Source organism: Oncorhynchus masou, chromosome 28 (genome assembly GCF_036934945.1).
Source record: "Oncorhynchus masou masou isolate Uvic2021 chromosome 28, UVic_Omas_1.1, whole genome shotgun sequence".
Lineage (NCBI taxonomy): Eukaryota > Metazoa > Chordata > Actinopteri > Salmoniformes > Salmonidae > Oncorhynchus > Oncorhynchus masou.
In genome coordinates this window covers 36,966,622-36,982,876 of record NC_088239.1, presented here as the reverse complement: position 1 = coordinate 36,982,876, position 16,255 = coordinate 36,966,622, and positions in this window count along the sequence as shown.

The window sequence follows — 16,255 nt, the reverse complement described above, 5'->3', positions numbered from 1 at the left end:
TGCTGAGGTGCACTGTAGGCCTGGTGCGTGGTTCCGGAACTGGTGGTACCGGGCTGGTGACAAGCACCTCAGGGCGAGTGTGGGGAAGAGGAACAGGGCGTGCTGGACTGCTGAGGTGCACTGTAGGCCTGGTGCGTGGTTCCGGAACTGGTGGTACCGGGCTGGTGACAAGCACCTCAGGGCGAGTGTGGGGAAGAGGAACAGGGTGTACTGGACCCTGGAGGCGCACTGGAGGCCTGGTGCGTGGTGCCGGAATTGGTGGTACCGGGCTGGTGACACGCACCTCAGGGCGAGTGCGGGGAGGAGGCACAGGATACACTGGACCGTGGAGACAAATTGGAGATCCAGAACATAGAGCTGGCTCAAAATGTCCTGCCTGGATGCCCATTCTAGCCCGGCAAATGCGAGGAGCTGGAATAGAGCGCACCGGGTTAGAATAGCGCACTGGAGACAACGTGCACATCTTTGCATAACAAGGTGCCTGACCAGTTACATGCTCCCCACGGTAAGCACGAGGAGTTGGCTCAGGTCTTCTACCTGACTCAGCCAATCTCCTCGTGTGTCCGCCCCATTTATTGGGGCTGCCTCTCGCGCTTCCGTGCTAGCCGTGTACCCTCATATCATCGCCGTTCCTCTATTCTTCAGTATTTGTCCTCCTTTGAACGGCGATACCCCCTAGGCTGCGTCCAGGGTCCTGCTCCATATAGTATTTCCGCCCATGTCCAGGATCCTTTTCCGTCCAAAAACTCTTCCCAAGTCCATAATGTCTGCTCCTCCTTTTCACGCTGCTTGGTCCTGTTATGGGGGTTATCTTGTCACGTTCGTCGTAACGATGAGACCAAGGCGCAGCGAGATTTGAATACATTCTTATTTTATTTAACGAAGAACACTAAACAAACTAACAAAACGAACGTGAAGCTAATAATAACGAGTGCTGACATGCACCTACACATAGACGATAACCCACAAAACCAAAATGGAAAATGGCAACCTTAATAGGATCCCCAATCAGAGACAACGATAAACAGCTGTCTCTGATTGGGAACCATTTCAGGCCACCATAGACCTACATTTGCCTAGACAATACCAAAACCCCGTAGATATACAAAGAACCCTGGACAAGACTAAAACACACATACCACCCTCGTCACACCCTGACCTAACCAAAATAATAAAGAAAACAAAGATATCTAAGCTCAGGGCGTAACAGACACATGTATTGAAATGGTGATATTACTAAACACTTATTATTAGTAATCACATTTTGCCCCTTCTGAAGGTGTTTGCCATGCCTGATGGGCATGGTAGTGTAGATCAGCTCCAGGCCCATCTTGTCACAGATACTGGTCATGAAGGAGCCTGACTTCAGCTCCTATATCTGCCCCACCTCCTATATCACAGAGGGAGGGAGAGCGAGAAAGACTGTCACCATACAGTCATGGAAGCCAACAGTAAATACACAGTTGAACATAGCCAATCAATGGTCTTGATTCACAACTAATTCCCAAGGGACACGTGCCAGCGTGGCACTGACTCGTTAGCATTACTCACTCGAGGAGTCCATTGGCACAGTGGAAAGGGGCACCTTCTTAAAACATAAAAAACACATACAGTATACAGTGCCTTGCGAAAGTATTCGGCCCCCTTGAACTTTGCGACCTTTTGCCACATTTCAGGCTTCAAACATAAAGATTTAAAACTGTATTTTTTGTGAAGAATCAACAACAAGTGGGACACAATCATGAAGTGGAACGACATGTATTGGATATTTCAAACTTTTTTAACAAATCAAAAACTGAAAAATTGGGCATGCAAAATTATTCAGCCCCCTTAAGTTAATAAGATTACAGCTGTAAGTCGCTTGGGGTATGTCTCTATCAGTTTTGCACATCGAGAGACTGACATTTTTTCCCATTCCTCCTTGCAAAACAGCTCGAGCTCAGTGAGGTTGAATGGAGAGCATTTGTGAACAGCAGTTTTCAGTTCTTTCCACAGAGTCTCGATTGGATTCAGGTCTGGACTTTGACTTGGCCATTCTAACACCTGGATATGTTTATTTTTGAACCATTCCATTGTAGATTATGCTTTATGTTTTGGATCATTGTCTTGTTGGAAGACAAATCTCCGTCCCAGTGTCAGGTCTTTTGCAGACTCCATCAGGTTTTCTTCCAGAATGGTCCTGTATTTGGCTCCATCCATCTTCCCATCAATTTTAACCATCTTCCCTGTACCCTGCTGAAGAAAAGCAGGCCCAAACCATGATGCTGCCACCACCATGTTTGACAGTGGGTATGGTGTGTTCAGGGTGATGGGCTGTGTTGCTTTTACGCCAAACATAACGTTTTGCATTGTTGCCAAAAAGTTCAATTTTGGTTTCATCTGACCAGAGCACCTTCTTCCACATGTTTGGTGTGTCTCCCAGGTGGCTTGTGGCAAACTTTAAACAATACTTTTTATGGATATCTTTAAGAAATGGCTTTCTTCTTGCCACTCTTCCATAAAGGCCAGATTTGTGCAATATACGACTGATTGTTGTCCTATGGACAGAGTCTCCCACCTCAGCTGTAGATCTCTGCAGTTCATCCAGAGTGATCATGGGCCTCTTGGCTGCATCTCTGATCAGTCTTCTCCTTGTATGAGCTGAAAGTTTAGAGGGACGGCCAGGTCTTGGTAGATTTGCAGTGGTCTGATACTCCTTCCATTTCAATATTATCACTTGCACAGTGCTCCTTGGGATGTTTAAAGCTTGGGAAATCTTTTTGTATCCAAATCCGGCTTTAAAACTTCTTCACAACAGTATCTCGGACCTGCCTGGTGTGTTCCTTGTTCTTCATGATGCTCTCTGCGCTTTTAACGGACCTCTGAGACTATCACAGTGCAGGTGCATTTATACGGAGACTTGATTACAAACACGTGGATTGTATTTATCATCATTAGTCATTTAGGTCAACATTGGATCATTCAGAGATCCTCACTGAACTTCTGGAGAGAGTTTGCAGCACTGAAAGTAAAGGGGCTGAATATTTTTGCACGCCCAATTTTTCAGTTTTTGATTTGTTAAAAAAGTTTGAAATATCCAATAAATGTCGTTCCACTTCATGATTGTGTCCCACTTGTTGTTGATTCTTCACAAAAAATACAGTTTTATATCTTTATGCTTGAAGCCTGAAATGTGGAAAAAGGTCGCAAAGTACAAGGGGGCCGAATACTTTCGCAAGGCACTGTATAAACACAGCACTGATTACATTATCAATGGTGGTTAGGTGAATTCCAGGACAGATATTATTTTGACCATTGGGCCACATCAAATGTGACCAACCTGATTCAAGTGTCATCCATTTCTCTGAAGCGCGACTTGTGTCTGGTCACTGCCTCCGCCTTCTGTACCCACTCCTGATATCTTCCACCTCTCTTCCCTGCCACCTATACACATATGTCTGACAGCTTTGTCTACACCCATTCAGCATTGTTCACAGCCTCTTAACTTCTTGATACTCCCCACCCCGGATCCGGGATCGTGAATAAAGCCTCAGGCTCATTAGCATAACGCAACGTTAACGATTTCTGAAAATCGCAAATAAAATGAAAATAATGCACCTGCTCTCAAGCCTAGCCTTTTCTTAACAACACTGTCATCTCAGATTTTCAAAATATGCTTTTGAACCATAGCAAATCAATCATTTGTTTAAGAGTATGCTAAGCTAGCTTATCATTTTGAGTAGCATTTAGCACGCAACATTTTCACAAAAAGCAGATAACCAAATAAATAAAATCATTTACCTTTGAAGAGCTTCGGATGTTTTCAATGAGGAGACTCTCAGTTACATAGCAAATGTTCAGTTTTTCCTGAAAGAATCTTTGTGTAGGAGAAATCGCTCCGTTTTGTACATCACATTTGGCTACCGAAACGAACCGAAAATTCAGTCACCTACAACGTCAAACTTTTTCCGAATTAACTCCATAATATCGACCGAAACATGGCAAACGTTGTTTGGAATCAATCCTCAAGGTGTTTTTTCACATATCTCTTCATTGATTGACAGTTCGTGGAAGCCTGCTTTCCCCTCAGAACCGCATGGAAAAATACTTGCAGCTGAAAAAGACGCACCAATTTCGACGGAGGACACCGGGCGGACACCTGGAAAATGTAGTCTCTTATGGTCAATCTTCCAATGATATGCCTACAAATACGTCACAATGCTGCAGACACCTTGGGGAAACGACAGAAAGGGCAGGCTCATTCCTCTCGCATTCACAGCCATATAAGGAGACAATGGAAAACGGAGCCTCCTGGATGCCGTTTCATCTTGGTTTTGCCTGTAGCTCCCGTTCTAGGGCACCCACAGAGAATATCTTTGCAGTTCTGGAAACGTCAGAGTGTTTTCTTTCCAAAGCTATCAATTATATGCATAGTCAAGCATCTTTTTGTGACAAAATATTGCGCTTAAAACGGGCACGTCTTTTTATCCAAAAATGAAATAGCGCCCCCATAGCATCAAGAGGTTAATCCTTAGTCCCACCCATCTCTTTAAGGATTCATATGTGAGGTCATGTAATAAACAACCAAAGATTTCAGACTAAAGGCTGGTTTATACTATAGGGTGTGTTTGTAAATTTAATCTGGTGTTCCAGAGTGCGCTCTGCACGTTCGTAAACACAGATTGTCTGTTCGGAAAATCAGAGCGTTTCACTCTTGGAACCTTCAGAGCGGACACTGTTCTGGCCAAGGAGCAGGATTGACAGACACATATGAGAAAACAGCTCACTCTGACCATTTTACTCACCCTAGAAGAGCTCATTAGGCTGTTTTTGTATTATCCAGACTGCAAATGTGCTGACAACAATTTAATAAAAACAATTTGCCAATGTTTTCTGACACTGGGTTGGAGGGTTTGTAAATTTGTCAGTTATTCTGCGGTCTGGCACACACAGATGAGAGTGCTCTGAAATCAGTGTAGATAGCCAGAGCAAATATACCACCTACGTCTATCAACAGTTGTCGCAGTGACATCATAAACATTATATTGAAATGGTTACTTGTATAGTGGTGTATTTTGTTTTAACATGTAGCTAGCTAGGTAAACAATTAACCATAATCACAACTCATAACGTTTCTACCCTAAATGAATCTGCAGGAAACTAACCTACCAGGTTCAATGTTAGATAGCTAGCTAACATTAGGCTATAACTAGCAATGCAAATGGCTCTGAGATACGGATAATATTAATACGCATACACGTAACGTTAGCTCGCGAGCCAGTCAGCTGACATTAGCTAGCTAGCTAACATTAAATCAAATTTAATCAAATTAATTTATGTAGCCCTTCGTACATCAGTTGATATCTCAAAGTGCTGGCCAGAAACCCAGCCTAAAACCCCAAACAGCAAGCAATGCAGGTGTAGAAGCACGGTGGCTTGGAAAAACTCCCTAGAAAGGCCAAAACCTAGGAAGAAACCAAGAGAGGAACCAGGCTATGTGGGGTGGCCAGTTCTCTTCTGGCTGTGCCAGGTGGAGATTATAACAGAACATGGCCAAGATGTTCAAATGTTCATAAATGACCAGCATGGTCAAATAATAATAATCACAGGCAGAACAGTTGAAACTGGAGCAGCAGCACGGCCAGGTGGACTGGGGACAGCAAGGAGTCATCATGCCCGGTAGTCCTGAGGCATGGTCTTAGGGCTCAGGTCCTCCGAGAGAGAGAGAAAAAAATAGAGAAAGAGAGAATTAGAGAGAGCATACTTAAATTCACACAGGACACCAGATAGGACAGGAGAAGTACTCCAGATATAACAAACTGACCCTAGCCCCCCGACACATAAACTACTGCAGCATAAATACTGGAGGCTGAGACAGGAGGGGTCAGGAGACACTGTGGCCCCATCCGATGACACCCCTGGACAGGGCCAAACAGGAAGGATATAACCCCACCCACTTTGCCAAAGCACAGCCCCCACACCACTAGAGGGATATCTTCCACCACCAACTTACCATCATGAGACAAGGCCGAGTATAGCCCACAAATATCTCCACCACGGCACAACCCAAGGGAGGGCGCCAACCCATTACGCTTTAACTTGAAATTAAAACGACTTTCTGACAAAATTAGAAACTTGTAATAATTGAAAATGTAGCTAACTAGACTATCTTACCCCTTTTACATAGTGGATGCTTCTCCGTCTCTGTCACAGATGCCATGATTGCCCCTTAGTTTGAAGATGTAATCCGGAGACAGGTGTATTATACAACAGCCTTCTGTGTGGTTCACTTTTCAACTCTCCCAGCATATTTGCAATCAATTGCCAGAATTTTTCGCCATCTCCTTGGATATCATACCCTAATTCCACTGTGCATTACATTGATTTCAAATCTCGGTCCTCCAGAATGTGGAGAGCAACACTTTTGCAGTTCTGCTATGTGATATCGTTAACCTGTTGAAACTCCCCATCCGGGATCGTGACTAAAGCCTCAGGCTCATTAGCATAACGCAACGTTAACGATTTCTGAAAATCGCAAATAAAATGAAAATAATGCGCCTGCTCTCAAGCTTAGCCTTTTCTTAACAACACTGTCATCTCAGATTTTCAAAATATGCTTTTGAACCATAGCAATTGACTAATTTGTGTAAGAGTATGCTAAGCTAGCTTAGCATTTTGAGTAGCATTTAGCACGCAACATTTTCACAAAAACCAGATAACCAAATAAATAAAATCATTTACCTTTGAAGAGCTTCGGATGTTTTCAATGAGTAGACTCTCAGTTACATACCAAATGCGCAGTTTTTCCTGAAAGCGTCTGTGTGTAGGAGAAATCGTTCCGTTTTGTACATCACATTTGGCTACCGAAACAAACTGAAAATTCAGTCACCTACAACGTCAAACTTTTTCCGAATTAACTCCATAATATCGACCGAAACATGGCAAACGTTGTTTGGAATCAATCCTCAAGGTGTTTTTTCACATATCTCTTCATTGATATATCGTTCGTGGAAGCCTGCATTCTCCTCTGAATTCTGTGGAAAAATACTTGCAGCTGACTTTTGCGCACCAATTTCGGCGCAGGACACCGGGCGGACACCTGGTAAATGTGGTCTCTTATGGTCAATCTTCCAATGATATGCCTACAAATACGTCACAATGCTGCAGACACCTTGGGGAAACAACAGAAAGGGCAGACTTACTCCTCTCGGTTTCACAGCCATATAAGGAGACAATGGAAAACAGAGCCTCAAAAATCCTGCTCATTTCCTGGATGCCGTCTCATCTTGGTTTTGCCTGAAGCTCACGTTCTAGGGCACGCACAGAAAATATCTTTGCAGTTCTGGACACGTCAGAGTGTTTTCTTTCGAAAGCTATCAATTATATGCATAGTCGAGCATCTTTTTGTGACAAAATATCTTGTTTAAAACGGGAAAGTTTTTCATCCAAAAATGAAATTGCGCCCCTAGAGTTTCAACAGGTTAAGAAAGCAGTGTTATGAAGAATCAGCTCATGTTATAGACAGAAGCGTGCTACATGGCAGACCAATCCGAGCTCATCTCTTGGCATGTCCAGCCCATCATTATCTCAGCCAATCATGGCTAGCGGGAAGGTTCCTTCCTTTTTCCATGGCTAAACCAACTAGGCTAGTAATTTAACAATTTTATTCACATTTACAGATGGCATACAAGTTTGATGGGGCTATGGGAAATACTGCCCCCTTTGGATGAATTGTGTGCCCAAAGTAAACTAAAAAAAACTGTCAAAAATTGCTAATATATGCATATAATAATTATTATTGAATAGAAAACACTCTAAAGCTTCTAAAACCGTTCGAATTATGTCTGTATGTCAAGCAGAACTCACAGGGCAGCCGTTCTCCCAAACTCTCTCTCTCTCCTAAGAAAGTTGCTCCAACTTTGACGTCATCGCCCCCACCCTTCCCAACCAGCTACGGATCTGGGAACAGTTTCTATTTCTTCAGCGCGCTCGCGTCTTTCAATGAGACGTGCAACGGAGAAAATAGCACGAGCTTTGACTGCTTGGTGGGCAAAATACTGAGGTGTCACGAGTTTTCAGGAGCGCGCTCTGTGAAAACTGACTTTTTTTTCCAATCTGGCTGAAGAGAGTTCGTTATGTTTGATTTAATCGGCAATTGTTTTGTACGTTAAAAACATCCTAAAGCTTGATTCTGCACTTAGTTTGACCAGTTTAGTCGACATATAATATGTAAATTTGAAGTTTTGATGCGCAATTTCGTGATCAGAAGTCCTTTTTGGGGTAATTCACCTGAAGATGTTAGCTTTTGCTAATACAAAGACACACCAACAGCAACCAAACGTTATATTAGGTAAGTATAACTCCTTCCACGGCATTCTTGTCGAAGACCATCAAAGGTAAGGGAATATTTATGTTATAAAATTGTATTTTTGTCGAATCCAACATAGTAGAGAAATAATGCTAATGGCTGAGCGCCGTCTCAGATTATTGAATAGTGAACGAATTCTGTAACGTTAAAAATAAATGTAACACAGCGTTTGCATTAAGAAGAAGTGTATCTTTCTAAATATATGTAGAACATGTATATTTAGTCAAAGTTTATGATGTTTATTGCTGTTATCTGGCGTTAGCTGCTGGAGATATTTATAATTTCTCCGGTCATTTCTGCTGCATTTTTTGAACATGGCTCAATGTAAATGGAGATTTATGGATATAAATTGCATATTATTGAAAAAAAACATAAATGTACTGTGTAACGTGCTATTACTGTCATCTGATGAAGATTTTCAAAAGGTTAGTGAATTATTTCTCTTTTAATCCTGCATTTGTGATTGTGCTATTTTGCATAGCCATGTGGCTACATATTGTATGTTTCCCTAGTGGTGATTTAACATAAATATGTGCTATGTTTTTGCTGTAAAACATTTTAAAATTCTGACATGCTGGGTAGATGAACAAGGTGTTTATCTTTCATTTAAGCTATTGGACTTGTTAATGTGTGGAGGTTAAATATTTTTAAGAATATTTTTGCTTTCCCTGCGCCACCGTTTGGGCTGAAGGGGGGGGGGGGGGTTCCGAGTTGGGAACCCGTAGCCCCATATGTTAAGGCACAAGAAAGTTCACATGTTCCAGAAGGCATTTCTGCACAAAAACGCATTTTGATAAAAAAATAAAAGTTTACTTTCTAATTGCTCTCCTGTGAAGTAGTGATGCGCGACATACGCCTAGGTTCCTGAAATCATTCACAATGTGCATGCATTGCACCCTATGCAGACTGCGAGTCCGTTTTTGCATGACCATGGGTGGATTTTGCACATTTTAGACAACACACACACTGTTCCATCCCTTTTCTTTAGTGCAGGGAGGGTATACAGTTAACTGGAACAGGTCCATAAATGGAAACAACCATTTTCAATAAACAAATCAAATGATTACTGACAAACCTCACCCATTCCAGGACCTAAAGTACCTCAGAGGAGAATCTTGTAACTGAATCAGCCCACTAAGTTAGTGCCTACTTAAGCTGTTACTGCACTACTGCTTTTCTCTGTGTATCTTTTATTCTCCCTATGCTGCAATAGATAGTGCCAGACTGAGGTAAATGGAATACAATTGTTCTTCTGGGGATTTAAGAGCTGACTTTGGTTCCAATTTACTACAGACAGCAGCAAATCAATAGAGCAAATTGGAGCTCACGTAACAGCTCATGTGTTTTGGTCAGCCATCATGGGTAAATACTCCACCTGTGTTTGAACTGTCTTCTCATCCAAACATTCATGAAAATGTGTTTTTTCCCTCAGACACACCAACATCATCCAGGTACTGGTTTACCTCTTTAGGGCCAAGCAGCACACTTCTGAGGTTAAATAAATATCCATACACGTTTCCTCAACAAATAAGTTATCAATATAGTTTGAGCTAGAAGCCCCCCCACAAACTTACCATGCCTGCTACATGATTAAAATGTAAATAATCAAGTGATTATGTTGGTTCAGAAAATGGAAGGTGAGAGGGGGAGGGATAGAGTAGAGCTAGGCAGCAGTAACTCCAGGGCTGTCTGCTTCACTAAATCATTGGTGCTGTGACATTGCCAGCTACCTTCACACATCCACACATTATCTGTCCTACTTACAGTCTTAGGTTTCAGCCCAAATTGCACCATATCCTTAAATAGTGCACTACATTTGACCAGAGCTCTGTTCAAAAGTAGTACACTATATACAGTAGGGAAGAAGGTGTCATTTGGGACACAGATTTACAGTAGCATGGCTACAAGACACAGAACAAAATAACAGGTGGGGTGACATAGAGCTGTTGCCTGCCTGAGAAAAATAAATCTTCCCCTCCCATCTTCTTTCTCCTTTCTTGCCCTTGGGGGTGAAAGGTGGAGTGTTCCAATAGATGCTTCAAGACTGGTGAGACGGAAAGAAGAAAATAGAAAAAGGAAAGTGAAAGGACAGAATAGAACACTGCAGGTCTGCTTCTTGCCCCTTGCCTTGCATTACCATAACGAAGGTGGAGTATTGCAAAAGATGCTCTTACACTGGTGAGATAGAAAGCAATAAGAGGAAAGTAAAGGAACAGAAAACTAGAGAGTCAGTCAGCTTCTTTCCTCTTGCATGACATTATAATAATAAAGGGGCCTGGTTGAATCTGAGGTCATTAGCCTCCTTTCTGTGTGTTCTGATCTCCTAATTGAAAAATCCAGCTAGGAGCAGGAAGTCACACTACTGTGGAGAAAAGGAATGAGGTAGTGGAGTGAGGTCTGTGTGCACATGTGTGTGTCTGTGTGCGTTTGTGTGTGCCATCAGCGTCCCTCCCATGTTCATCACTACAAGATCTCATGGTTTTACCAATTTCACTTATCCACATTTCTCCAAATGTTGAAGTTTCCCCATATGTCCAATTTCAAAGTTTGGGATGTGGTTACGGTTACAGAAGCAGCTCAACAGAAGCGGCTCGGTGGTAAGGTTTAGGCATTCATTCTGATTAGTTAAATGAAGGGTTAAGGTTTGGGATAGGGTTAATACAAACCCAAAACAAGCGCCTAGCACTCAACACACAACCCTCGGAACCGGAGCTCACAGCTTACACTCATCCGCTGTCCCCATCCATAACGCCCTCGCAAACCGCAAGCATACTTGATGGTAATGGCGCTTACCGTTGCCCCTAGAGGCCGGTGAGCACTATTTTGCCTTGGATTTTGAGAGACCTGGCTGGTTTAACAAGGCATTAAGTTAGAACAGAAGGGCCCAGAGGATATGAGATCACAGTCTTGATGATGTCACACCCACAGAATTAGAATGAACCTTTTCATGTGTGAGTTCCAAATATATCTAACCGTAGCCCCTGCGTGAGTTTTCTCATGCGCATGATGTCAGAATGCTCTCACTGTTCCAAAATGTGTTTTGTTACGCCACAGGACAGTTACCCGCACTGCCCTCAAACCAAGGCACGCTTCCTGCTAATTTTATAAAGGCTATGTTTCAACTTGTCAATTTCAAAGTTTTATTTTCTAACAACAGTTTGAATTGAGGTGTGTTCCACCTCCTCCTTAATTCAAATTTCACTGTTGTGAACAGTTTAAGTTGTTCACTGAGCGGAGAAGCTTTTCTCTTCAAAGAGAGCCCAAGCACTTCCCTAGCTTTTTCCCCAGATCAAGTATGAAGACATTGCACATCTCTAGTCAGAAAAGGCCTTGCACAAATGTTTTCACCCAGGCACATTTTCTGGCTGGCGCCTGCATTGCCTTCGTGACTCTTTTCTTTGGACATGTGTGCATTCCTATCAAAGTAAGTGGCTTATATTCTGTACATCGTGTTGTCGTTTCTGCTGTAGCACACCATATGTATTTATGGATCATAATGTATTTACTGTTTTATTCACGTTTTCGGGTACTGGTGACAAATCATGCATTCCGATTCTTGCATAGATTGTAATGGACACGTGTTTACATTTTTATGATTTTATTTTGTACTGATTATGATGAGCTAATGCTAAGCTATTTGCCGGCTATGTGTGGCACCATGTTTGTTGACATCATACAATGCATTCTGTCAGACCAAAGATGTTATAACAAAGGATAGTTCACTCGACTGACTTACGGTGCTTTCAAGATAACTGTGAACTCAGAAAAATACGAGGTAAAATCATGACGTCTATGATCTTCAGGTCGGAAAGTCAAGAAAGAGGCCCGAGTTCCCGGGTTGGAATTCCGAATTGGATGCCTGATCCAAACGATTTTTCCCAGTCGAAGCTCGTTTTTTCCCACGTGTTACGGATACAGGTATCCTGTGTGTGTGTGTGTGTGTGTGTGTGTGTGTGTGTGTGTGTGTGTGTGTGTGTGTGTGTGTGTATGTATCCTGTGTTTGTTTGTGAAAATCATCACTCCCCAATAGTCACCAATCAATCATCAATCATCAATCAGAAGACACACCTCCTTGTTTTCCTGTAGTAACCTTGGTTTTCAGTTGTTTGTTTGAGCACCTGTAAATCCAGTTCACGCTTGTTGTGTAGTAACTTTTGTTTGTCATCACCTGTGAGTATTGTTTTGGTTGTGGTGTTTGTGTTTGATTGCTGGTGGGAAAAGGAGAAACCAAGACAAGTCGCCCATGGGCATACACTACCCGTAGGTAGACTTTGTCTAAATAGTTAGAACTGGGCGGACCACCCACTGTATTTTTGGTTAGATAGTTAGCTGTTGTTAAAGTAGGCTAGTCTCGCTTAGGTTTTTTTTGTATACTTATTGTTTCTTTCCTTGGGTCCAGTTCAGCCCCTTTTCCTGCTCCCCCCATTACCGTGTGTTTTCAAATAAACCTTGAGTTTGACGGTAGATTTCAGTTGTCCTGGTTATTTTGTTCTCACTTTTACTTTGTCACAATTATAATTTGCATGAGTTATGTTTCGGGTCTCATTACCATCCCCCTAGACTGTCGGGCCAAAAGGGATTCGTAACACCCCGATTTCCCAATTGTCTTGAATGCACTGAAGTCGGAGATTTCCCAGTTATTTTGAATCCGGCATCAGATTGTAACTTTGGTACCTCAGGGTTGGCAGCTCAGACCCCTCTTTCTAGGTTTTTTTTTTTGGCATATAAACTTCTCTTGTTTGCCTCCATTTTTGATAAATCCCCATCATAGTAATATTTCCTGCATCATATCCCCCCACGATACCTTCCCAATTTCTACCACCATGGACTTGAAAACCGCCTATAAATTAAATGAACCACCCCCACAAACCTCCCTAAAATGGTTTCATCCATGTTTAGCTTTCACACCACGGTTATGCGAGGCAGTAGGCTTGTATTTATTGTGATCTGTGAGGCAAAAACATTTTATTTGCTTGGTAATTTGTCCAAAACGGTAAACGACTTGTCAGGTCATGTGCTCCAGTTCTTGTATACACTGTAACAAGAACATCAACAATTTGTAATATGCTGAAAAGTGGCTAAACTAGGTTCATATCGTTCAAGCAATGAGCGCAGCCATCTTTGACTTTGTTTATTTGCTTCTTATAGTGAATGGCATTCTGGGATTAGTGAGTTTTTGCCAAACATGGCTGCCATGATGAAGAAGTGACTGATGACTGTGACACTCAACAAAGAGCTCCAGTTAGTTTTAGAGTGCTTGGCAAGGAATAAGTTAGCCCTAAATATTTCTATAACTAAAAGCATTGTATTTGGAACAAAACACTCACTGAACCCTAAACCTCAGCTAAATATTGTAATAAATAATGGGATGATCTGTGAGGTGAAAACATTAGTTTGTAAGCTGTCATGGTCAAAACATATTGATGCAGTAGTATCTAAGATGGGAAGAAGTATGTCTATAAGAAAGTAATGCTCTGCCTTCTAAACAACACTATCAACAGGGCAGGTCCTACAGGATCTAGTTTTGTCGCACCTTGACTACTGTTCAGTAATTTGGTCAGGTGCCACAAATGGACTAAGGAAAATTGCAATTCGTTCAGAACAGGGCAGCACGGCTGGCCCTTGGATTTACAGAGATAGTTCATGTTAATAATATGCATGTCAATATCTCCTGGCTGAAATTGGAGGAGAGATTGACTACATCACTACTTTTATTTATGAGAGATATTGACATGTTGAATGCACCGAGCTGTCTGTCTAAACTACTGGCACACAGCTCGGTCACCCATGCATACCCCACAAGACATGCCATAAGAGGTCTCTTCACAGTCCCCAGGTCCAGAACAGACTATGGGAGGCACACAGTACTACATGGAGCCATGACGACATGGTACTCTCTTCCACATCAAGTAACTGACGCAAGCAGTAAAATTTGATTTAAAAAAAAACAGATTAAAAGAACAATTTATGGAACAGCGGGGACTGTGAAGCAACAGAAACATTGGCACAGACACACACACAATAATATGCACATGGATTTAGTATTGTAAATATGTGGTAGTGGTAGATTAGGGGCCTGAGGGTACACAATTTGTTATGAAATCTGTATTGTAATGTTTTTAAAGATGTATAAACTGCCTTAATTTTGGCAGCAGCTAATGGGGATCCATAATATATACAAATACAAAAAATAATATTGTGGGATCTGGGTGTTTGAGCAGAGGGGTGGAGGTGAAACGTCCCTTGAGTATACGGAAGGCCTCATTGGCTGCTGGACTCCACACCAACCTACGAGACCACCCTTGGGGAGAGAGGAGCTATGATGGAGCGGAAGTTCCTAATGAAATGGAGGTAGAAGTTGGCATCTATCTTGTAGACGTTTATCTTCAGTCCTCGCAGGCTGATTTGGTAGGACTTCTCAGCTTTGACAAACAGGTGATTAGCCAGGAGGCGTTCCAGGACTACTCGGACGTGAGCGATGTGATCCTCCAAGGTAGCCGAGTAGACCAGGATGTCATCGATATACACGGTCACCTGGTGTCCGAGCATGTCCCGGAACACCTCGTTGACAAATGCCTGGATCACTAATGGAGCATTGGCTAAGCCGAATGGCATCACCAAGTACTTGTAGTGACCAGACTCTTGTAGTGACCTCTCTCCTCAATCGTGCTAAAAGCTGTCTTCCATTCATCCCTTTCCTCCTCTCCTCTCTCCCAGACGGCCATGGTCCATTCTAACGCCTGACCAGTCAGCAGAGAAATAACTGTGGCAATCTTGGAACTCTCTGTGGTAGAAGCTCCCATCTGGTGAAAAAGTAGAGGGAGCGCTATCGTAGGAAGCCACGTCATTTAGATGGGGTGCTGTCATATACATCTGGGAGGGACAAGTGGGCATCGCTGACCTGGGAAGGTTGCTGAATGGGCTGGTGTGCTGGCTTGCCTGGTGGTAGAGTATCTTTCTCCAGTTGAAAGCAACACCTCTTCAGTGTGTTCAAGACATTGAACACTGCGAAGAACCTCTTCCATAGCCAACCCCAGTTGTGCCAGCTGGTCGTGGTGTTGACAAAGAAGGTCTGGGAGATGTTCTGATTTCCTGCTGCTTCCATTTTGCGAGGCAATATTCTGTAATGCAGACGCTGGGAGTCGAGAAGCAGGTGGTAAGTTTAATATAACAAGAAACAATACAATGTAGGAGTAGCGTCTAGACATGAACAACAGAAAACAACACTGCCTGGGGAAAGAACCTAAGGGAGTGCCAGATAAAGGGGAGGTAATGAGTGAGGTAATGGAGTCCAGGTGTGCCTAATTATGAAGCGCAGATGCGCGTAATGATGAATGCCAGGTGTGCGTGATGATGGTTCCCAGGACCAGTGGTTAGTAAACTGGCGAAGTCGAAAGCCGGAAAGTAGGAGCGGGAGTAGATGTGACATTAGTCTCTTGTGCTCACCAGAGATGTGGTACATTGTAAACAAATCTAGCTGTTAGGTCGCTAATTTATGTTTTGTTTTTGTCAGCGCCGTGTGATGCTTGGATGATGACATTTATCTTAAGTTCATATTTATCTTTTACAATAAAAGGTTAAAATTGAGGAATATATTTTATGAAAACATTTATTTTCCATCAGTACAAAAAAATATTTAAGTAGATGCTTTTCATACAACAATGCTGTTTAGAAGTGTTTGTTGCGCCATACGTTCTGTTTCTACTTTTTCAATCACATATTTTAGATTGTACGTTGCAGGGACCACTCAGCAATGATCACAAATACGTGATTGTACGCGTCAAAGCGTTAACATTCAATTTCTATGGTCAACCACCAGAAGTCCTGTGGAGGTCCTGTGGTATCGTGTCACCAGTCCTCTAGTCCTGCAGACCCGGTTGAGTAATGGAGTCTGACAGAGAGCATCTT